The sequence below is a fragment of the Vidua chalybeata genome, chromosome 6 (genome assembly GCF_026979565.1).
Source record: "Vidua chalybeata isolate OUT-0048 chromosome 6, bVidCha1 merged haplotype, whole genome shotgun sequence".
NCBI classification, from domain to species: domain Eukaryota; kingdom Metazoa; phylum Chordata; class Aves; order Passeriformes; family Viduidae; genus Vidua; species Vidua chalybeata.
In genome coordinates this window covers 5,035,402-5,060,155 of record NC_071535.1, presented here as the reverse complement: position 1 = coordinate 5,060,155, position 24,754 = coordinate 5,035,402, and the positions used below count along the sequence as shown (strand labels likewise).

Here is a 24,754-nt window from a genome sequence, read left to right as displayed (position 1 = left end):
TTTTAAATTCTGATGTTAATCCAGAGTGATTTTCCCCCCTGAAGTACAAACCTGGGGTTGAGAATTCCTTGATAAATATGTCTAATGGCAGAAAAGGCCCACTGGCCTTTTTTCCTTCCAGTATGACACTAATACCTCCCTGTGCTCCAGGAGATGAACACCAAAAAACAAAGCATGTGAGCTCACACCAGGCACAACGTGATCCCATCAGCCCCCACCCAGCCTGGGAAAAAACAGCAACTTTTATCACATTTCACTGAAATACCGTTTGCATTTAAACAAAAGAAAAAAAAAAGATCAGATGAGCACAGCAAGTGAGATTAACTAGAAGGCTTGGTCATACTTATTTTATGTGGCTACAGCATAATGTAGCTTATGGCAAAAGCTCTGCTTTGACCACAATGGGTCTGCACCATCCCGAGCCACAGGGCAGCAGGACTCGATTTTCCAGGACAGCTGCTCAAATCCACCACCTGCAGTTCAGAGGACCTGTCTTAATGGGGGCACGTGGTTTTAATTGCCTAATTATCCAGCCTCTGACCAGGGGAGGGATCCTTCCACACATGGCTGCTGGGGATGGACCAAAGGAAGGCTCCTCTTTTCCTGCTGGAGCATCCAGAGGGGAATGTCAGTCCAGTGGAGGTCCCAAGGGGATGCATTTAAAAATCAATAGAGGCTATTTTAATGCTTAATCCAGGAAAGTATCAGCATCAGTAGTGTCAATACAAACTGAATTTAAACACACTGAGTACATGCACAGGATTGTTAGTTTTTCCTCTGTGCTTTGATGTAACCAAATCTGGTTTTCCCCAGAGAGTCTGGAGTCCAAACAAGGCATCCACAGCATCTCTAGTGCTTCAGGCATCCTGCCTGCCTTCCCCTCTATATACTGCTCAAAAAATGAGCCTCTCCACCCCACCTGAGCAAACATTTCAGTGAGGAAACCCCCTGAAAGGGCAATATCACAGCAACAGCGGTCACATCCCTGCCACAGCTACATATGGGAGGGGATTTCTCTTCACAGGTTTTCACACTGCACCCGGTACAAACTGCAACACAAGCTTCCCGCCCCTCTAGATATTTATACAATTATCTCCCTTTCCTAAAAAAAAAAAAAAAAAAAAAAAAAAAAGCCTAGCAATTGCAAATAACAACTTTGAAAGAGTGACCCATGGGGCTCCTGAGAGGCGCAGACACCCTGAGAGAACATAACCATGTTTCATTTTTCAAGTTTAATCACGTCTGCAGCAGGAGGGCAGACTGGTGTTGATATATCTGGGACTCACCACACTTCAGACATGCCCACGAGCACAGATGCACCTTCCCCAAGGCCACTGCAGGCACGGTGTGGGCTCACAGAGCCACAGTGGGGGCTCAGAGAGCCACAGTGTCACCCACTCCTGCTGGGGAGCAGCACCAAACTCTGACACCCACCCACTGCCCTCTGCAGAGATGCTCCCATACCACCACGTCACCCCTCTCACCTTCCTCAGAGCAGTCCTGCCCCTTCCCAAGCTGGTTGTGGCTGGAATGCTTGGTTTTCTTTGGTTTTGTGCTGGAAACTGTGTTGCTAATTCGGAGATGTTTGAGTTACTGCTCTGCAGCCCTGGCGCAGAGTCAAGGTCTTCTGTGCTCCTCACCCCACGCCACCAGCCAGGAGGCTGGGGGTGCACCAGGAGCTGGGAGGGGACACAGCCAGGACAGCTGACCCCAGCTGAGCAAAGGCTATTCCAGAGCAGCTGGAGTCATGCTCAGCAAATAAATCTTGTAGTGACGGCATTTTTACTTCTCCCCATCAACACCAGTCTGGTTCACCCACAATCCAAACCCACGGAGAACTTCACACTTTCAAGAGGTGAGTCCTGGGGATGGTGGGTCTTGCAGAGCTCTTCACACCTGGGTAAGGCTTCAGGTGCTCTGGTGATCAGTGACTTGTGGCATTCCTTCAGAGCTCCCCTCCTTTCGTGGCTTCAGGGCAATGCATTTGACTGACACCAGGTCTGCCCAGCTGTGCAGTGAGAGAATACATCCCCAACACCCTGAAACACCCTCCCATTCCTTCTGCAGCTCTTGAAACACCTCTATCAGCAAAAGTGGCAATAGAGGCCACTCAGGGGGGCAGCTCTGCCTTCACCAGAATGTCAGGTCTTCCAACACAGCCCACACAACACCATGGATCAGAAAGTGGGGTCCAGCAAGTCTAAGCCTAGTACTGAAACCCATGACTCCATCTCAAACCCCCTCCTAGAACAGACAGCCTGCAGGTTTGCTGCCCAGACACTGCCCTAAGCATGGAAAAACATTTCCCCCCCCTTGTCTGACCTCTGCATCCCATTGCCCCAAACTAACACTGCAGTCTGGATGGCCTGAACACATGGTAATGACATAAAGCAAAGAGAGACTGACCCTCAGATCATCCACAATCTTCTGACTGTCCAGAGGCTAAGGAAATTAAATGGCTTTTGGATAACAAATCTTTTTCCAGCACAAGACCTGTAACATTGAAGTGAAAGCTTGAAGAAGCTGCAAAGTTGATTTAGGTACCTGAAAATTCCAGATTCACTCCACTACTGCCAGAGTTGTCACAGGAAAAGAAAGCACCCCGAAATAATTGCCTCTCCAGGCAAAAACTTTCAAAATGCCCTTATTGCAGATTTGTAGAGCTGGCAAGAGCTACCCATCGCCATGGACTGCAACATGAGCCCTGAGAGCAGGCAGAGAGGAGAAAAAGCATCTTCCAGGCAATCACAGGCATTTTTTTCCCAGTGAGTGCCTAGTGAGAAGAGCAGCCCATGCATCAACAGGAGCACTTGACGCATGCCAGCGCTTTCTGAATTCACTTCCAGAAGATTTGCCAACACATCCTGTGGAAAAGGAATGTGTGCTATGCAAATCCAGCCTCAGAGTGCTCCCTGCCTAATCTAGCTTTAGGTTCAAATGCTTATTACCACGGCGTCTAATCGGCCCCGTGTGCAATACACAGGTTTAGTTTGGGCTCCCAGGACTTCAGCTGTGTTCTTACTAAGGCACTGAATGGAGAAAGAAAAAAAGAAACAAAGAGGGGGGGGAAAAAGCCCCCAACACTGCAAAGAATTCCGGTTTTGGTGGAAACCAGGCCTGGAAAGAAGCATTGACACCTACTAGTAAAAGCCAGGCTGATATGCAAACATTTGGCAGCTCACCAAGAACATACTGAATGTCAAATCCTGTTTGCACCCCATCATATCCCTGCAGGGAAGTGGTGGTGGCTGGTCTTTTCTTTCAGGGTCTCTCCCTTCCCCCTGAGACAAGGTGATGAAAAGATCTCACACCCACACAGGACCCATCTATCAGCAGCACCAAGCCCAGCTGGTCACACCATAACCCCCAGATTACCTTACAGATGCTCTGAGCACCCACACCAGCACCTCCAGAGCCTGGGTAACGTGTGCCAGCCAGGAGCTGTTGCTGGTTTAGGGAGGAAGGGGGTACATCACTGCACTAGGGTCTGCAGCAGGACACAGAGACCATGGGAATGTCATCCCAGAGGCAACCACCTCCCTGTTTGCTGGCACCAGCCACACAGCTCTGGCCACAGTAACCTCTGTCCTAACCAGCACCAGGCAAAAATGCTTCATTTAACTTCTGCGTTTGTGACATTTGTTCTGCTCAAACCAGCCCTGGTACCTCCAGGACACAACCCACAACCTCTTACCTCCACCATGCAGCTGCAGCTCAGCCACTGGGCACCAGAAACAACCCAGAGGCAGAGACACAGGACCCCCCCCCTCCCTCAGGCTTCTCCTCTCCATCTGCTGCTCACCTGCCAGACTGTGCTTTCCTGAGACACAGCATGGTGAGGTTTCCAACAGCATGGTCCAGCTCCCACCCTGAGGATGCTGAATCCCAGCAGCATGGCCTCCCCTGCCTCCACAGTGCCAAAATGCACGTGGACTGGCAACCAGCTCCAGCAAAAAGTCAAGATATCCAAATGCTGCTACCAGTTTCTGAAGACCCTACAAGCCAGTGCTGACCCTGTTATGCTATCAAAACAATATTTAGTGGGTGAGCAGCACTAGGAATACCAACATGAATGGAAATATTTCCTTCTGTGAATCTCAGCAACACAAGCCACTTTTAGAGTGAGGCTGCAGGATGAACTTACATTTATTAGACATCAGAGAATTCACTGAGGTGAACATCCCCCAGGCAACACCTACATGTCTGCACAGAGACCTGCAGGCTCTCTGCTGTCTCATAACATGGCAAATCCAACTAAAGCACTCTTTATGGCTTGGATGTTCATAACATTTATGTGTATTCCCTGGTGTCTAGTACAGGCTGAGGTTTCATTGCATCCCTTAATAAAAAACCTCCGTAACACCCTTCTAACTTGATGGCTGTTTCGACAAAAAATTGCAGCAGCCCCACAAATTTGAGGTGAAAAAACAGTCTGAAAGAAAGGACAAAACCAGGCAATGGACTTAATGAATTGTCAGTGATGGGAGGAGGAGCAGATGGACAGACAGACTTTAAAGCTTCCCTTCATTAGGAAATGGAGCTAAAATCATGGGTTAACTTTCAACAATGCATGTTATTACTGAGGAGAGTGAGGCAGCTGATATTCTGCCACTCAGGCACATGTTTCTCTATGCTTCATCATTTACTGAATTAATAATCAAATGCTTTGAAAAGAGAAGTAAAAAAAACCCCAGAGAAACCGGAGGCTGCAGCTCTCAGTGTTCTCATCAGCCTGTTCAAAGACCAAGCCAGATTTACCAGTGCCTGCATCGCTGCCTGGCTGTGCTGGTGTCTGGCCAGGCTCTCCCTCCAGCACCTCCCCAGCTCACAGCTGCACCTGGAACTGGTCTGGGGGACTTTCTTCCTTGCTCCCGTAGCCAAAACAACCAGCAGGGATGGTTAAACCAGGTGGAAAGACCCCTGTTTCCATGCAGGCTGGCCTGGGGCACAGAAGGAAGAAACTTTGCAAGACTCCCTGCCCGAGGACACAGATGGAGGATCTTGTGGAGGAGCCCTTCCCAGCACCAAAGGAGCCATGCAAATAGTATTTACCAGGTCACAGGTACTAAATACCCCAGCAAAGTCATGCTCACTTGTGAACCAAGAAAGAAAAATTCACATTCCTGTATTTACAGCCACTGCCACTTCTACAGCAGTTTTCAGGACAGGGTCATTCCCAGTGATGACTGTGAGGAAGTCCTGGTGAAGAAATCCATGGCACAGAGACTCATGGATAGCTCACACACAAGTGAAAAGATACTTCCAAGCCTCAGAAGCCGCATTGCTGGAGCTGTGGATAACACTCAGGCAGACAGCATGGTTTGCTTATGATAAGCCAGGATGACAACCCAGTGGAAATGTAAAAATAATTTAATGAATAAGTATATTTAGATTTATAATCCCACAGCAGCTTTATTTATAGCAATGCCAATCACTTTTACACAGATATAAAATTGGCTGGCAGAATGCCTTAGACTATATCCAGAAACCCATCTGTAACAAATCTAAGCTGTGATATCCCTGCATACACTTGGCCAAACAATAACACTGATGCCAGTCATCTTCAAATGTGCAGATGGGCCAAGGGGGGCTCGCCAAGCCTTCCCCACAGCCAAAAATGGATGAACTCCCCTATCCCCTACTGTGAACTGGTTGGGAAAAGGACCAGATGAAGGAAAAACCAGTCACCATCTGGGCTCTGGGGATCACAGCACCAATGCATTGCTGGCTGGAGAACAAGCCTGCATCCAGCTGGCTACAGGTGAACCTCTTTCAGAACCTTCCATCACTGAAGTGGGGAGCTGCAAGCAACCCATGGAGCTCTGCAGCACCTTTAAAAGGTGGGGGCATTAAAGTAGGACTCTTGGGTATGTTTTTTTTTGATTCATCGTTCAAGACACAAAGCTGGGACAGAGGAAGATGCAGGAGAAATTAACTGAAAGTCATCACTTGGCTCAATCTCAAAGCAGATGAGGATTTCTAGTGATCCTTGCCCAGGATCTTACAACTTTTATCTAAGCCTGCAGATGTCAAAGGGAGAGGCTGCTGTGGGTTTCCACAGGGCAGGTAAGCACCTGGGAAACTGAAAAGTCACAACTAATTCACAAGAAACAAAGAAAAACCTGCTCTTCATCCCAGTGGGACTTCTAGGGACTGGTTGTCTCAGAAATGGGGCAAAACAGGGATTGCTCCATGTCAAATACAGACTGTGGGTAAGTGCAATTCATCCATAAAGCTTTTAGTATATTGCCAAATGCCAAGGTGGAAAAGCTTACTCTGGAATATTACTTTGAATAGCTCTGGGAACAAACCCAGCATTAATTTTCGACATTTATTCAGCAAATGATTTGAATAAACTGAGGAAGGCTCGTGCACACATACTGACAGCATTATTTGGTTGATTTTTGCCTCTGCTCCTGAGATAATTTATGACAAAACAACTTCCAGCAAAGACGATCACTTTCCAGACCAATGAGCGTATTCAACCACCCTTGGGGACAAGGTAGCCTCTCAAGATCCCTTCCAGCACAACTTTAGTACCATTTTACACCACAAACTATTTTCACACTGGCATTTGCTCTGATTTATCCCTGGAAATAAGTTTGTCTAAAAGAAAAACTGATGGAAAGAAAAAACCAGAAACCAAACAGCACTTTTCTCGCTCAAGGACAAAGCAAAGTAAAACAACCAAGCGCAGAGCTACGGCATTCTCGATCCAAATGTTTTCCAAAACATTTCCAAATGTTTCTCAAAGCTTCCAGATGAAGCTTTCATAACTAGGCTGCAAACTCTCCAAAGCCTCGGGCATTGAGCATGGCATCCTGGTGTGCTGCAGCAGAGACACCAAGGAAATGGCTGGTGGTGACTTTGCCCATGACACACCTGCCCAAACACACCCGAGAGCCCTGCACAGAAAACCCAGTGTTTCAAAGAAAAACTGCCTCTGCTTCATGCACAGGGCATATTCCAATGTGACAGAGGAGCTTGATTGCTACGTGGGCTTTCAGGAAGAGTCAGTCCCTCTGTACTGAGCACTGGTGAGGCCACACCTCAAGTGTTGTGTCCAGTTCTGGGCCACTCACAACAAGAAGGACATTAATGTGTCCAGAGAAGGGAAAGGAGCTGGAGAGGGGTCTGGAGAACGAGTCTGATGAGGATCAGCTTGGGGGGCTCAACCTGGAGAAAAGGAGGCTCAGTGGGGACCTTCTCACTCTACAACTCCCTGACAGTAGAGTACAGCCAGGTGGGGCTCAGGCTCTGCTCCCAGGGAACAAGGGACAGGACAAAAGGACGTGGCCTCAAGCTATGTCAGGAGAGGTTCAGGTTGGACATCAGGAAGAATTTCTTCACTGAAAGGGCTGTTAAGCATTGGGACAGAGTGCCCAGGGCAGTGGTGGAGTCACCATCCCTGGAGGTGTTCAAGAAACAACTGCGTGTGGCACTCGGTGCTGTGGTTTGGTTGGCAAGGTGGTGTTTGATCAAAGACTGGACTCAATGATCTTTTCCAGCTTTAATGATTCTATAAATACATGTGGCCAGATGCCCTCACCTTCTCAGCAGGCTTTTAAGTCTATTCCAAGCAACTTAGGAAGATCCTTCCCTGCCTCTCTTTAGGAATTCCAAAAAAACCCTCCAAAAATTATTTTAAAAATTCAGTAAAATAATAAAAAAAAATTTAAAACCCACTTATGGAATGGTATGGAGAGAAAGCCATACATTTTCTACACTCAAGCTAAAAATTCTCAAGTTCTGTCCACACACCATCAAACGTGGATGTTTATGGTTATTACACAGAGAAAACTGAGACACTTGTGGAACATTCTGGTCTGAGCAGCTCACCACGAGCACAGCAGCCAAAGGATGAGCCCTGAGGTGTCAGCAGGGCTCAGCTGCAGGAACTGACCGCTCTGGGGAGGGGGGACTGGAGCACAGCTGGTCCCCATCCTCAGCCTCCTCATCCCACTGCTGACACAAGTTCCATTGGAAACAGCGGCGCCTCTAAAGCAGGGTCCGAGTCCTTCAAAGCCCAAAGCTCATCTCCACCTCTTTCAACATGCTCCTGGACACAATCAAAGCCCCTCCTACCAACTGTACATGGGCTTTGGATTAGACCTTTTGTAGAGTAGGAAAAAAAAAAAAAAAAAAAAAGAGCCTTTCTTGAGGATGATAAAGTCTAGACACTACAATATATTTTCCAGCTGATGCAGCAAACCTAAAAAGCCCTCCCTTGATCTCGGACTGTCACGATCAAAGCCATTATCCCGTTCGGAGCCCTTCTGAAACTTTAGCTTCCAAATGTGCAAGTTATTTTTAAAATCTAAACCAGGCCAAGCTTCTTGTTTGGAGTTTTATGAGGAAAATGGGGTGTGCTCCTCCCAAACCTTCCCCCACCACGTCTGGAAGTGGCTGGTGGGCACATGGTGGAGGGACCAGAGCAAGGAGGGAGCCCCATGCCTGGGACACCTCAGTGGCACCTGGTGGCCACGATCTCCTTGCATGGGGGGACACAGCTGAAGCCCCAAGGTGGCTCTGTGGTGGGGAATATTCCCCATCCTTGACTGAGACAGAGTTTTTTGGAGACCAAACATTGTTTGCATCCCCATCCTCAGGATTTGTGCCTGCCTTTGGCACCCTCCATCACTGAGTGTGTTACTCTGGAGACAAAGAAAAATAAACATCTTGAGATACTTTCATTTTCTACAGAAATTAAATAAAACTAAGCATTATGAATTTCCTTTAACAGTAGCAGGATGATCAAGTGCACAAATAACATCCAGCTCTGCACCAAGGTACAACCAGGGAAATAAGGCACTCAAAATAATTCTCCAGTCTCTTGGAGCAGTTTTTCAGCTGGCTGAAAGGAAAGAAAAAATACACAGCCCTTCAAAAGAACAGGAAAGCCAAAGGGGCATCAACCTCTGCCTTAAGTGGGGTGCTCAAGGAGAGATGGTGGAAGACCAGCCAGCTCAGCCCAGCCCAGCTGGTGCTGTGTGATGAACACCAGAGCTCCTGGCACGCTGTGGCCTCTGCAGGAGAGGGAATCTGTGCTCAGTCCCAACCACCAAAGCTCACAGTGCCCAGACTGGAAAAAAACAAAGGATGGATGGTCTGGAATGATGAGGAGCTTGGGAGAGAACTTTGAAAGGCTTTTTGAAAGCAGGTGACCACCAAGCTTCCTGTACCACATCCTAAGGTAGACTTTTAACAGGGATATTCTTCCAAGAGAGATGGGGACAGGAGGTGGCTCTCACTGCAGAAAGAAGAGAGCAACACAGCATTCGCATGCTCCAAAGCTATTTAAAAGCCAAATGAGGCTCCCTAGTGAGCACTTAATTTAACTAAGCAACTTCTAAAGCACCAGGCAAATGAGCCACATCATCTCCTCTTCCTCCCAGCATCCATCTCCACCACTCTGTCATCTCCCTTCCCCTCCATGCTTCCACTCTCCTCCACTCCTAGCAGCTCTGCTCCTCCTCCCCACCTCTCACTCTGCCCAAGCCAAGCAGATCTGTGAAAGGCCCGGTGAAGCAGGCAGGCACACACCAGTGGGATGGGGATTAGAGACCTGCCAGCCTCTCCAGCATCCCTCACTGTGGCTGGAGGGACCATGCCAGGCAGGAGCACTGGCTGTGCTGCACATCACACATTCCCAGTGCTTCGGGAGGTGTTGTCTGAACGGCCACCAGCTTTCCAGCTGGGCAAACATCAAGGAAAAAATCAGGATGACAGGCTTTCTTAAGAGTATCTCCATCAAGTAGGACTTTTCTCACCTCCACACACATCGGAGCAGAAAGAGCAAAGGCCACCAGCAACACACTGCTGCTTGTGACAGCCACCACAGCGGTCCCAGAGAGGACAGGGGGCTTGCCAGGGGATTTGTCTCTCCAAATTGTTACTTGGGAGCTGGGACAGGATGTGGGATCATGCCCAGCTTCAGCTCTGCCACAGCAGAGTCCAACACATGACCCATCACTTGTCTTTACTCTTCCCAACAAACGCAGAGAGAAGATGGACTTCAACCTCAACCTTCACACAGGCAATTTTCCCTGAGGCCACCAAAGCCCTGCAGATCCCTTTGGTCCCACCTCCAGGCCCCTTCCCTTTCATGAGCTTCTCCCAAGGAAGGAGAACAAAGCCCAGCTGCGCACCTGTATCTCCAAGAACGGCTAACACAAAGCAATCAACGTCAAAAAATGTATGCTCCCTCTCACACAGGAAAGCAGAGAAACTGATGGCAAAGGCTGCTTCTGGATTTCAAAGTATCTAAACCCATCCTCGCTCTCAGGGTTTGCACAATGACACGATAAATGAGGCAGCAAAGGCAGCTGACAAGCCAGCACCTCAGAACCCGACCCCGACCACGCCAGCTCAGGAAGGAAGAGAAACCAACGGGAAGAAAGCAAATTGTCCAGCCCCACGCTGCCATCAGAACAGGGCCACTCATCTGCTCTCGGTGACAAACTCTGAAGGGAAAACATCACACAATTCACTCAGGTTCCAGGCAGGAACTAGGGCTGGTTCAGCACCTCACTGCTCTCCCTGCGAGGCTTCCCAGCCATCCCACCCTCCTCTGCAGTGACTTCCTGAGTCTTTCTCACCTCCTGTGTTAGAGATGGGAAATGTGTGCATTAACAGTCCCCCTTCCCAAACCAAACATGGCAAATACAGGCTGAAAAACAGCTAATTCCCAATCCTGCCTAACTTACAGTGGTAACTTATTTCCAGACAGAGCTGTGATTTTTATAAGGGATACTGCTGGGTTAAGGAGTCAAAGCCATAACTGTACGAGTGAAAGCAAAAGCCTTTCATTCCTGTAAGGTCTTTTTTTCCCCCCCTGCTCCTGAAATGACAGGGAGCAACACAGCTCTTGCCAGTTTAGCGGGGTGAAGGCTTGGCTGAGAGAGGCCTCATTAAACTGGCTGGGTCGTTCAGCGCCAATCCAAACACTCAGTCCTCTGATCCCCACATGACGGGCTGGGAACCACAGGCAACTCACAATTAAACCCGTGACAATCAGGAAAAATCCGTACAAACCGCCCCCCCTCCCCAAGCTGAATCCACCAACACCATCCCCACCCTCCCTGCTTTCATTTATTTATTTATTTGTTTACTTACATAAGCCTCATGGCAGGTAACTTGGAGGAAATCGGATGCTTTAATGATTAAGCGACACTTAGGCAGCCCTCTGGAAGATAAATGCACCCCTTGGTAACCCTGCAACAAAAACAGAAGGTACAAACAGACAGTAACTAATTATTCTGACTGAATCTTGGAAGACCTGAAATACCCGACTGCAGCAGAACAAAGCCAGCGTGCGCAGGGGCTGCTCGTTAAAAAAAAAAAAAAAAAAAAAAAAAAAAAAAAAGTCACACCCTTTTTTTGAAAGAATTCACCCAAATAAACCTTAAGTGCTTCTGCGTTGTGTTTGTTTGTGTGTTTTGTTTCTTGAGGTCTAGGCAGCTGATGGGAAATCTCTGCCATACCCTGGAGGGATCCCGTCGCCTTCAGCTAAAATTAGACTTCAAGGGAAGCGGGCGAAGGCGGCGTCTCCAGCCCACCACGCACTCGAGGAGCGGCGCGTGGGGGTTTTTCCTCCTTTCCCATCGAAACCAAACACAGAGGGGTTTTCGGATGAAAAGAAGCTAAGGAAAATAAACAAATAAGATGCACTCCTAAGGAGAAAGAGGGGGAAAGCAGGTCTACCCCGCTGCTAGGCTGGGAGGGATGTGAGCCAGGGATGAGGTGTGGGCAGGTGGGGAGGCAGCTGAGCCACCGGGACTGGGCAGGATGCAGTGGGATGCTCCATGCAGCAGTGAGAGGAGCTTGCAAAGCCCACCAGCAGCCCATCCACCACCACGGATATGGAGTGAGGCACCTGCTTTATTGGTGTCCAAGACACCCACGCCAGGAGCCTGTTACAGCCAGTGCTGCAGACCAAGACAAGGGGATGTGCTCAGCACATTCCCGTGCTCTCCTTGCCTTGGAGGAAAACCAGAATTCCCCTCCACCCCTTCCCTCTGCCCTCCCCCCAGTACACTAAATGCCAGTGGAGCTCAGGGGAATATTTAATCTCAAACCTCAGTAATCAATCAGTTCACCCTCATGCATGAGAAAGAGTCACAGCAGTAAGCAGCAAATCCCATTTCCATCCAGCAATACGACGGTTTAATTACGTACATAACACTTCCCTTTTAACATAAATCCTGAAGAGATCCAGGCAGCCCCCAGGTTATGGGTGGGGAAGGACACAGTGAGGGGGAAGAACATGGGGAAGGGGTGGAAGAAAGGGAGGAGAAGCCGTTATGGCAATTATTTTAAATGACAACTTTCTATGGCTGCTCCACTTCGCCGCTGGCACAGCCATTGTTTGGCCTTGTGTTTGCTGTCCCAGAGGATGGGCAACAAGCCCAACATCCAGCCCTGCCACCAGAAGCTGCATCTGCTTCTTTCCAACACACCAGCAAGCATGTGGGAAAGAGGGCATGGAAAATGCAAGAAAGGCACACATGGAATGGACTGCCCAGGCTGTGACACAAATAACAGCAACGGAGCCTCTCCACTGGTGCTGCCAGACTTACTCCAAAGCCTGCTCACTTCAAAAAGATCCTTCCTAGCTGGGTCTGAGCAGGTTTGGGATGACTCCCTGCCAACACCTGTTATTCCAAGTGCAAGAACGGCTGGACCAGCAGGACCATCACACAGCTGCCAGTGCAACAGGTAGGCAGCTGTGAAATACATCCCTCCTTTGTCCAACCAGACCAGTCCCGAGGGGCACAGCTCACAAACGGCCATGCTGAAATATATACATATTGGTTTTAAATATAAACACATGCACAGACTTTTCTAATATATAGGAACAAAAGAGGGGACACCCTGCTGAAACCCCATGTGCAGCTCCACTGCTCTCACAGTGATGAAGGAAATGAGAAGCAGAGACCAGGCACACACCCGCTTGCCACGGCGTGTTTTGGCTCTGGGAACGTTTCTGGATTCTCCAGCTTGAACTCTGACCTCCAAGAGATATAAAATGGTTTTGGAGTCACTCTGGAGAAGAAGTGGAGGGGCCCCTGGGGGCTCAGCCAGGCAAGGGGAACAGGATGGAGAGGTGGGATCCAGGTGCTCACAGGGACAGCTGAGCCAGTCTGTGCCCCACCAGTTCAGAGGCCTTCAAAACACCCATTGTGCACAGGAAGAGGCCAGGAACAACCCCAAACCCCCAGTGCACAGCAGAAAGCAAGGTCTTCTCATCCATCCATGACCACAGTTCCAGCCTCACCAGACACTGCTCAGACAAAGCAAGGGAAACAAGCTCAGGACTGGGGCGGGTTGGGGGTTACCTTTGACTTCTCTGTGTGTAGCAGAGCTGTGTTTCTGAACTCTCTTTTTCCAGGCAGATCCAGTGGCAGGCTTTGTAAACACATGTGCATTGCTTCCAAGGGGCTCATAAAAGCAGCTTTTGGAAAGGGAGGTGGTGCAGAATAACAGGAATTCCTCTTGAGAGGAAGCATCACTCAGAGATGTGGAAGGGAAACCTACCTGTAACCCAGATTTCTGCACTGTGGTCTCTTCAAAGGCCAATGATCCTGCCCCTCCCTTTTTTATTTTTTTTGCTTCAATTTCCCCAAGATGTATAACATCAGTAAATGCTCGGCACGATGGGACTAAGCCCTCAAACTCCACACAGGGAAACTATTGCTCTTACAGCCTGCCTGAACTCTTCAGCCCACACCAGGAGGTGCCCAATTAACAGGGATCAGGCACCATCAAATGCTGGCAGCATGTTCCCAGAGGATCCAGCTGTATCCTCATCCTCTCCCAAAGAGCAGAACTTCGCAGTGCAATTCAGGACAGAGATACTCCGTGCAGTATCTAGAGCAAATTAAACCTCCCAGGCACAGCAGCAAGCATGGATTTATTGATTCATGGAAAATGTCCTTATAAATTACTTCATTTGGATCAACGGGACAAGACAAAACGAGGACTCTGCTCGGCAGTGAGAGGTTGCACTGCAGTCGTTTCAGTCCCACATTCCAGCAGAAATCACTTCTTCCAAGTAGACATTTCTTACAGGACTTTGGAGGGCTGGAAGAGGGCAACACAGGGACCAGTGCAGATCTGTGTCACATCTCACCTGGTCCTCACCTCTTTGCCCCAGAGCAGGCAGAGCCAACAGATGATTTTTGCAAGCAAATAGGGAAAAAACACTGCCTGACATCAGTTTCACAGCAGCAGAAACTCCATTCACACCTGCTTGCTGGCTTACACAGAGTTGCAGCCACCAGGTGGGATGGGACACAGAGGCCAAACACTGCCCCAGCCACCCCTCTGGGCTCTACTCACTGTGGAACAGGGAGGAGGGACTGTCTCCCTGGTGAGATGTGGCACAGATCCATTAGAATCTCTTCTGCATTGTCCTCCTTCAACCCTGTGAAGCTACATGAGGAGTGTTTGCTCTGAAAGCGATTTCTCCTAGAGTATGGGGCTCCCAAAGACTGCAGCTTGTTGATCTTATCTGCTTCTCTTGCTACTGATGGCTTAATGTGCTTTCATCAAGCTCTAACTCCCTTCAGGGCTACCTGTGGTCTGCATTCAGGATGCTGAGCCAAGGCTAAGGCCACTTTCTGCAGGTGTTTGTTCCAGTAGCCAAATGTAGCTCAAATATAAATAAAAATCCAGATGTCCCTGTGCCTTGTTCAGGATTGCATGCACCTGGCTTTGGCTTCCAGGCATGGGCTGAAGAGCTGCTGGATGCCATTTTATAGCTTCTTGATGAAAAGGCAAGAGGAGCATTCCCATTCCCCAGCACAAAACATTTCCCCAGCTTTTATGCACATGCAGCACTTCCCTGCACACTCATCAGCCAAACCAGGGTCAGGCACTGCCCTTCCACCATGGGTTCAGCAGCAGCCCTGCTCCCAAACTGCCTCTTTTGCCAAGCACAGCTCAAAAAGCAGCAGCTGACAGAACCAGAGGACACAGCTTGGAAGGTGCACCAAGGGAAATAGAGGTTGGATTTTAGAAAAAGGTTTTTACAGAAAGGGTGACAAAAGTTCTGGAATGGCTGCCCAGGGAGGTGGTGGAGTCACCATCCCTGGGTGTGTTTAACAAAGCCTGGATGTGGCACTGGGTGCCAGGGTTTAGGTGAGGTGTTGGGGCTGGGTTGGACTCGATGGTCTTGAAGATCTCTTCCAACCCAGTGATTCTGTGAAAATGCTATTTCACAGCTCCAAATCACTGCCTGTGCTCGCTGTCTCCTTCATTTTACCTCCTAGCTTTGAAAATCAGCACCAACCCGAGGCCCACTTTAAAACACCATCAGCCAAGACACTGAGTCACGCTGCTGGATGCCTCCAGGATGGCACCCACCGAGGGCTTCTAGGAATGCCTCTGCCTCCTGTGAACTCCCCCGCTGGAAACATTAAAACTACAATTATCCCAGCAGATTAATAACGAGCACAGCATCTCTGGCAGCAGTCTGAGGCAGGGACTCCCAGCAGCAATGAGTTCAAGTTACCAGGGCACTCAGGCACACACAGCTGTGTTTGTGGTCCCCATCGATCTCAGGCACCTCCGCCCTGCCACGCTGCCTCACCCCTGCCCCCAAACACACCCCGTTTCCCTCGGCACTGATCAGCATTGTGATAAACAAACGTGTCTCATCACATCTATTCACTGAACCCACCGCCGAGGGGTTGCCATGCCCACGTGCACTGGCTTTGGGAACGCCATTAGCATTTTATTCTGCTGTGTCCCTGTGATGTGGTCCCTTGGCTCCTCCCAGCCCCAGGGCACAGCTCCTGGCTCCTCAGCATCCTCCTGGCTCCTCAGCATCCTCCTGGCTTATGGAGCCTGCAAGGGCAGGGAGGCTAGATCTCACCTTTCTGAGCTGAAAACTGGCCCCACGGTGGAGAGCTGCTCTGCTCCAGAGACACCAGGAGACAAGGACAAACTGCCCTGCCCCTGGAGAGCAATCCTCTGCTTCCCTGAACTAACAAACTCAGGCACTGCCACAGAAGACAAGGAGCTGATCTATCAAGGGTGAAGCTGATTTCCCCTACTTTATCTAAAATTTGGGGCAGGCACTAATCTCTTCTCTGTGGTTGCCAGTGATAGAACCTGAGGGAACAGGATGAAGTTGTGTCCAGGGAGGTTTAGGTTGGATATCAGGAAAAGGTTCTTCCCCCAGAGGGTGGCTGGCACTAGAACAGGCTCCCCAGGGCAGTGATCACAGCACCAAACCTGACAGAGTTCAAGGGGTGTTTGGACAATGCTCTCAGGCACAGGGTGGGATTCTTGGGATGTCCTGTGCAGGGCTGGAGTTGGACTCAGTGATCCTTAAGGGTCCCTTCCAGCTCAGGACATTCTATGCTTCCATGATAATTTACCTCCCCTCTCCATCTGTAAGCCAAATCAGAGATACAGCAGGTCAGTGGCTCATTATTTTAAGAACCATGATGAGACATACATATATTATTTTTTTTTAATTAAAGGGAAACTTATTTACTTAAACACTTCAATTGGCTTAATTATCCCAATCCAAGAGTTTGCTGGTGCATTTTTTGTTTTGTTTCTTTTTAAATAACAAAAGCAATCATCCCAGGGAGGGCAAACATCCATTTCCCATGGAAGTCATCCAGGCTTTTCCCAGCATCCTGGGAGGGAGGAGCAGCAGAGTGTGAAGGGCTGGCACAGAGGTGGAAAAGAGGGTTAAATCCAGCTGCTCAGAGATAAGCTGGTTACACACCAGGGCAGCAAATGGGGGAATAGAGGTTTGCCAGCCTCCAGCAAATACCTGCACAAGGCACTTGCATGGCTGACACCAGGTATTTAACTCAGAAGTTGCCAATATTAGAGACCCTGAAGCCATATTTCACTAAAGCTCTCCTGATTAACTGTTTTCCTGGCTCCTCTGAAGCCAGCAACAGTGAGGGCAGAAAAAAAAATAAGTGACTTTGAGGCCATCATGGCAGGGAAGATGCAGCAGTACATTTTACCAGTTGTTGTGACTTTCTGGTCTTTCAAGGTCACACTAGAAGAGTCTGAGATGCTGTCACACAGGACAAACCTCAGGAGATAAAGCAACCAAAGACCCACGCAGCAGCTCTGGCAGAGCACCCACACAGACAGAACAGGCATCTCCCATCACACAGCTTGTGTGCTGTGTGACTAATCCCAGGAACACACATTCCCAGGTGGCACCTTTGGACTGACACATTACATTTCACCACTGGCCCTTAATTTCCTTTTTGCCTTCCAAGACTAAAACTTCTTCCAATTGCTGCTCAAGCTGACCAACAGCTTTTTATTTTCCTTTGCATCCAGAAATGCAGAATTGCTGCTTCTGGGAATTAGGCAAAGATGGAGAGGGACCTTTTCTCTGTCCTGAAGCCACCAGCCATGCCCAGGTAGGTGCAGCTCAGCCACTAAACTTCAAAACCTGTCAGACAATGGAAGGCTTATGGCTATACTGGAATTCCTCGTGCTTCCAAAACCTGCATCACACGAAACTCTGCAGCTGGAGCCCTCCACACAGATGCCCATCGAGCATCCCACACTTTGGCCCTGGTCCAGATACAGGTAAGCAGGAGAGATTTTCAGCCATGGGATGCCCCAATCCCACTCTTCTCCCAGCTCCATCCGGAGGCAGCCAACTGCATCCCGTGTTAATGTGATTTCCATAATCAAAAAGGGAGTTAGCCTCCATAACCACAACCCAAAGGGTATATTTAGCTCAACTGGAAGACAAAGGAGATCATGTCCACAGCAGATTAAATTAGCTGAGCCTGCTTACGCCAGGAGCGCCAGTCTGCCATCCATGGCAGCTCCCACGGATTTATTCCTAGCTCCACACTTTAGTGGTCCCCCATGGAGGAACAGACCTGCTCCACCAAAGCTCTGAAAAGCAAAGAGGTGGAAGGATGGGTCCAACAGGTTTCCAAAGCCTTGGGCAGGACACAGTCTCTCGCAAGGGTTTGTGTCATCTGTCTAGACCCTGGAGCCATGGCATGGGATGAGGTGCAGGAACCCACATGGGGCTGCACCTCCTTCAGCCCACAGTGAGGAAGAGGATGACAGGGAACCCTGGGGGACCCTCTGAAACCAACCCTGAGCTCAGCTCCTGCACCCCAGCACAGTATAGGAGGGTGAGGACATTTCCCTCACAGTCTTCAGGACCTTTCCTTCAGATCTGTCTCCCAGGAAAAAGTTCATTTCTCCTGCTTCATTTCCATGGATATAATTTCACCCCCCACCTCCTCTGCTGCAGTCTCACGCAACTCAAAGACGTAGCCAAAGACGTGGTTATTTTTACATTTTCCTCCCAGGAGATGGCATCTCCACAGGGCACGGCTGCCATGCCTCATCAGATCACTGCACCAAACTGCCTCAGCCCCACGACAGCAGGACAAAGTCGGGGAGACACCCTGCCACCAGGTATTTTTCTGTCTCACTGCCATCAAAACTCAGCAGCTTTTCAGTCAAGAGCATCCCAAAAAAGCAAAACAGCACCAGTCCTGGAGGTTGTTCCAGCTCCTCTCTCTGTAACTCCCACCAAGCACTGAAACCATCTTCCAGCCATCCCAGTTTTAGATTTTTCTGAGGCTTTTGCAGTTGTCATGGAACCCTGGAAGGCACTTGCTTCATCCACATTCAAATCTTTGTGGATTCAGGATTCCCAAATTTCCCCAGCACAGAAAGTGACTGGGTTTGGCCATGCCATGATGTCAAGGTCCACAACATGACCTCCTTGATGTGGCACGTGGGCTTCAGCACAGCATTCCGTGTCTTTACACCCACATCTCTTATTGGGCACTTTTACACTGGGAGAAGGAAAAAAGCAAAACTTCCATGAATAACCCAAGAGCTTTTGGAATTTAGGGAGTGGGGAGATGGAGAGCAAAATTCTAGGCATGCAGGGAAAAGCTGGTTTGTGCTTTTTGTGTTCTCCTGTCCCTAGGAGAGTTCCAAGCGGAGCAGAAGGGTGATCTGCTGCATGTTACAGCACATCTGCAGCAGCTACACCCTGCAAGTTCACCCAGTGTTTTCCTTTCCCTGAGATCACTCTTGCCATCATTTGTGCCTAACAGCGAGGCCAGGCATGCAGGGAAGAAGGTATCACCTGTGCATGGCTTATCTGTAGCTACTTTACAAATAAAAGCGATCATCATGAACGTTCGCACCCTAGAAGAAACCCTAGTGCCCTTCCCCCTCCAACACCTCCCAAAGCAGAGCACAGATCCAGCTGCTCTGCAACCTTATCTTGATGCAGAAACAGTCTGGGACGGAGATAGAAGGGCTCCCCGAAGGCACAGCTTATTAAAGGCATCTTTCCTTAATCGGTTCTCTTCAAAAACACCGCGCTGAAGAGCCGTTCCTGGACTGGTTTTCATCCCAGCAGCAGCAAACACCCCCAGCCTGGCGAGGTCGTGTGTTCCCCTGGAAAGCCAAAGGGTTTTTCCAGGCTAAAAAGCAGCTTAAGACCAGACAGATATACCCAAGCCAAGGCACTGTGGGGGACCTGCAGCTGAGAGTCACAAGCAGCTCCCAAACACACCCTTGCTCTTGCCCCAGGGATGTCACAGGAATGGGGGCCAGCACAGTAGTGAAGTCCACGGGATGCTCCCTCTTTATCCAGCAGCTTTTCCCTCCAACCCCACTCCTGCTACCGCAGGGGATTGCACACTTGCAGCCAAACACTGCTAATCCCAGGTTTCAAGAACCAGAGCTACAAAACAACCACACAAAGAGGCAGCAGCTCGCACGCATCCCGCATCCCGGGAACCTCCCTGCAGCCAACGCCTCTCTGTTTATCCAACACGAGATCTTCACTCGTTCAGCTATTTCCATCCCACCCTGCTATTAATGGATGCAGAAGGCGGTTGGGTGAGGCGTTTGACAAAAATCTCATTTAGAGATCAAGACAAGCTTAATTGGTTTCTAGCCAGACCTGCACAAAGATGGGTTACTCCACAAATACAGTTGCTAATCTGCCCATTATACTCCCTAAGCTCCCACCCACAAAGAAAAAGAAAATAAAGCAAAGATGCACAAAAGAATGCAGGATTTTGAGCATGTTACTTCCAGCTAGGAACACATCACGAGGGGTGAATTCTACAAGAACAAGCGCTTTGCTTTTCTTTGAAGGAAAAGGATAACCAAGCAGTAAACAAAATAACAACAAAAAGACCTAACATAGATTAAATCTGCATTTTCCACAGGCAATCCCCAGCCATTCTTGAAGAGCATTTCCAGCAGCTATTGTTTCTGTGGGCAGGGGAAAAGCTTACACGGCCAAGGAGACATCATGTCACAAGTGACAGAGTAGAAAGGATGGGGAACCTCGTGATTAAAAAGCACAGGACTGAAACCCTGGAGAGCTGAATTCACTTCCGAACTTGGCTGTAAAAAAAAAATTTGCGAATTTCCTGTGTGATCACATCCTAGATGATTTATTCAAAACCTGGTGTTGAAAAGCAAAGGGAGGGGGAAGGAAGCAGGAGGAGGAAGGGGAAGACACGGTCCTGTGGGCTTTTAATGAGCTTGGGGTTAGAGCAGCACTTGCAAGCTGTGAACATCCATCTGTGTTGGGCACTGCATGACCTGGAGCTGGTGCTGGGAAAGCACTGAGGATCCCACAAGCTCAGGTGAGAGCCTGCCCTGCTGCTGTGCCCAGGTGTGTGCCATGGGCTCACATCCCACAGGCTTCTGTAACGCTGGACTCCCAGCCGAAAGAAACACAGCCACGTGCAAAATGGAAAGGCTGGGGATGGTTTCCCCTCCTGGAGCTACACGAGAATTGAGAACCAAGAACATAAAGCTGTCCCCCTAATGCAGTGTGTTATAAATCAGACACAGCCCAGCTCCAGCGCTGCAGAGCAGCTGCAGCAGCAGCACAGGTAGAGGCAGGCGATGAAAGCGTCCTTTGGTTACAACCTTCTCCCCTCGTGCAGCAGCCCAGGACTCCCAGCTCCAGAGAAAGCCTGTTTATTTTCCTGAAAGCCAGCCAGTTCTGCTGGGCGGGAAGCACTGCACCCATGGGAGAGCTGGGCTGCGGATCCTCTGGCAGCGCAGAGCCAAAAACAAGGCCAGAGCCAGAAAGGACAGGGGTCCTGTGCTTGGGACCTTCACAGCAAGGTCCCCTGAGCTCCAGAGCACCTTTGCAGGGCCTTTTGCAGCAGCCAAGTTCAGAATAGTGCAGAGAGACAGAGAGGTGTTCTTCCAAGACCTTCAGCCACAATGGTGAGCACAAACCCAAGGCTTGGTGCAAACAGCAGCCCAGTCTCTGGCGTTGGACAAGAGCTTCCAGGCACGGAGATGTGGGCTTGGTGCTGTCCCAAAATGCTGCTGTGGGAAACTCAGGGTGAACAGATTCAAACTTTTCCTTTCAGCAGCGAGACAAGCTGTAATTAGCAGCACTGAGTCCGACCCAGGGGCTGGATAAGGACATTTCTGTGACATATCTGACAAGGCGACTGCTGGATATGTTTTCCTTGGCTTTTTTCCTCCTTGGAAAAATGAGCACCCATTTTTCACAGGTCTTTTTTTCCCCCACTCTGGGTTGCCTGGAGTCAGTTTCCCAGAGAAAGGGCATACAATTCAGAATACACTGTAACAGCCCATTACCACAGCTGGAGCTGGGGTCTTGCCATCCCCAGGGGTGGATCCCTCCTTAATTATCCCACACCTCATGGCATACTGGGGATGCCAGACCCCAAAGTCAGAGTCTCAGTTTGACTTTCACCAAAATGAAAAACACAGTCCACACCACAAGGCAAAAGTAAAATAAAAACGTGAACATGAGGCAACTGAGCTACAGCTTCGAGACACATCATCACCACTGTCTCACACGTCTCTCACCCAGCTCAGCCTCATCCCCAGAGCAAAACCAACAAAGCTTCCTGTGATGCAACTACAAGCAATGCTTTGGAAATCAATTCAGAGAATTTTGAGGCTGAAGTCCCTCTTTACTGTCTTTTTCTCATGATGAAAGCTGCCACGCTATAGAATGGCTTGAAAAGCCTGCATGTAAGGTAAGTTCTACTGTGCCAGCTAAGGGAATGGCACAATTTCATGACTAGGTAATCCACATCACAGCCTGTAACACATCACTGCAGTTTGAACACAACTATGACCACCACTGCATCAATTAAGAACTGATAAATTTTGCTGAACCTGGTAAGTGGAAGAACAGCATTTAATACATAAATAAATGGGAAAAAAAACAATGAGCATAAAAGCTAAATTCCAGCCCCAGCCCCAAAAGCAAAACTGACTGTAGGGATTACAATATTTAGCATGCTCCAAAAATTTTCCTCAACATCTTTTGTTCCATGTGATGGGCAGGGATTTCTTGTGTCTCCAGAGCCACCAGCTACTTCACATGCAACTTACCAGCAGCACTCTCCATGGAAAAACAGATGGAGCTCATAAATGGATTCAAGTGGCCCACAAAAAGGTTCCAGTCTCTTTGCAGGGTGTCTCCAAAACGCCGGGACAAGGAGAGAGCACGGTGAGGTCTGAAAACCAATCTCCCAGACCTGGAGAGCTTTGGTAAGCGAATGGCTTGCGTAAAGTTTCTGTCAGAACACCCATGTGAAGCGCTGGCATTGTAAACAAGGTTGCTCCAGAGACACCTGGGATTAGCACTGTTCAAACAGTCCTTGGCATGACTTACCGGAGTGCCCAGGAACAGATTTGCAAGTTCAGCTTTTCTCCTGCCTGATGCTCCAGTCTTAACCCTTCTGTCTCCTACACGGAGTTTGAGACACAGGGATGGGCATGGCAGGAGCCCTGTGCTTGATCGCAGGACTTAGTGGAAGAAGAAAACCCAAGGAGGCAGCACCGTGGGGCTGCTTTCTTCCTGTGTTGCAGGATGAGATCCGACACCAGGCTGTCCACGAGCAAGCTGGGCACACGAGTGTCCCTCTGCAGAAGCACGGCAGCTGAAAGCCGTGTATGGGATACGCAGGGAGAATGGTGCCAAGCCAGGCAGGACAGCTGAAAAACACCAGGCACCCTACAGGCTTACCCTGATATCAAGGCACAGAGCAGCCTCTCTTCCCTACACTGGGCACACAAGCCAAGACACTCCTTATGCCTCAGGGGCAGAGGGAAGGAAACCTCAGCCGATGAAGCTCCTTTGCATGCTATTCCTGTGGAAGCCAGGCACGACAAGGGTACTCATCCCCCCCACCCTCAGCTCTGGCAAGAAGGTGCTGTGGTTTCCAGGAGCAGCAGCAGCATGAAACAACAGGAACATGAAGGAAGACTGGAGTCACGGCAGGGAAAGCTTTAGACAAACAGATTTACGGTTGCTTCCATCCACACGAGCATCCTTGAAGGAAACAGCTGCACCGGACCACAGCTGACACAGACTCTCCAGGATGGGACATGAGTTCACAGCTCCTCTAAGCACCATTCATTAAGTTGATGCTGAGACCAAGCAAAGAACAAGCACTCAAAAAAAAAGCTACACCTCATGTCTAGGTAAAAGTCAGACGGATGTGCAGCTCCAGAAAGCTACCTCAGAAAGGTATGGAAAAAAGAAAAACACTCAGGAGCAGCAGCAGGGCAGACCCACCATGGACTGAATTCCATGTCACATAACACAACACAGACAGAAAACATCCTCCTGTGCTGCCTCCATGGCCATGCCACAGCAAACAATTAATCTTGCTTGTCTGGTGTGGGGGAAATGGTCTCTGGACTGTTCCTCCATCCTCCTCCTCCTCCCTGCTGGAGCTGGGAGGAAAGCCTGCCAACAGAGTTTGCCTGTAACAGGCACCAAGCTGCTAGAAAATCACTTGAGCAACATAAAACATCTTTCCACACCCCCCTGTAACACACTGCACTCTCCTCCTCACACCTCAGACCTGAGTGGCTGCAGATCACACCCCTGAACGATGCCGCTCTACATCCCCCATTTTCATACTCCAGAGTTTTTTTTTTTATTTCAACAAAATAATTTTTTAAAATTATTTTTAAATAAAATTAATTTATTTAAATTTTGTTTTTAATTTAAACTTAATTTTTAAATTAAAAATTAAAAAATCTCCTCCCAGCCCAAGTGGTGCAAAGCTGGCTCTCAGGTGCAGAGCCCCCAGCTCCCCTGCCCTGCAGCCTCAGCATAGGGACAGTTGTGTTCCTGCCCAAGAACAGTGTGAGCACTTTCCTGCTTGGTGACAGTCTGCCCTCAAATGCTCGACTTCTGAGGATGCTCTGCTCACTAGAAGGGGAGACAAGCTGATCCTCACTCCTGTAAAGCATCGGAGGAACCCACACCCTGCAGAGCCTTCCCCAAAAGCTGCCAAGCTCCGTAGCTCAGTTTTGCATATTGGTACAGAGCCCAGCTGCTGGTGTTTCACACACCACCCCCCAGAGTCTGCCTCTGAATGGCACAATTCTGAATTGCTTCCTCCTGCCATACTGCCCCAAGGCAGGATGTGCCAGCAGCCCAGCCCATCGCCACGGGAAACAGGATGAAAGCCCCATGTGAAAGACCAGCAGCAGGGAGCAAGAACACCAGGAGATCCCACTGTGTTCTTCTAGGGATGGGCACAGGTCAGGTGGATTAATTGGGCCCTTCCCCTCTCTTTATCTCACCGATCACTTGCTGTTGCCAAGTTGTTTTGAGCTTTGGCATGGCTGCTTTCCACCCAGGGCCTGCACAAAAGGCGATGAGGAGCCTCAGTGCAGAATTCCTGGCAACAGTCCAAACCCAGAGGTCGGTAATTGGGTCACTGGGTTCAGCTTCCGA

General features: G+C 49.3%; 1 protein-coding gene across 2 annotated transcripts in view; it reads right to left on the bottom strand.

The window, feature by feature from the left end:
- Window positions 1–24,754, bottom strand: part of DAAM1 (dishevelled associated activator of morphogenesis 1) — a 91,301-nt gene that overhangs the window by 61,493 nt on the left and 5,054 nt on the right. For both annotated transcript variants that reach the window (XM_053946296.1, XM_053946297.1), the window contains exon 2: window positions 11,116–11,214. The gene's annotated coding sequence lies outside the window, so the exon portion shown is untranslated. The remainder of the gene's footprint in view (window positions 1–11,115; window positions 11,215–24,754) is intronic.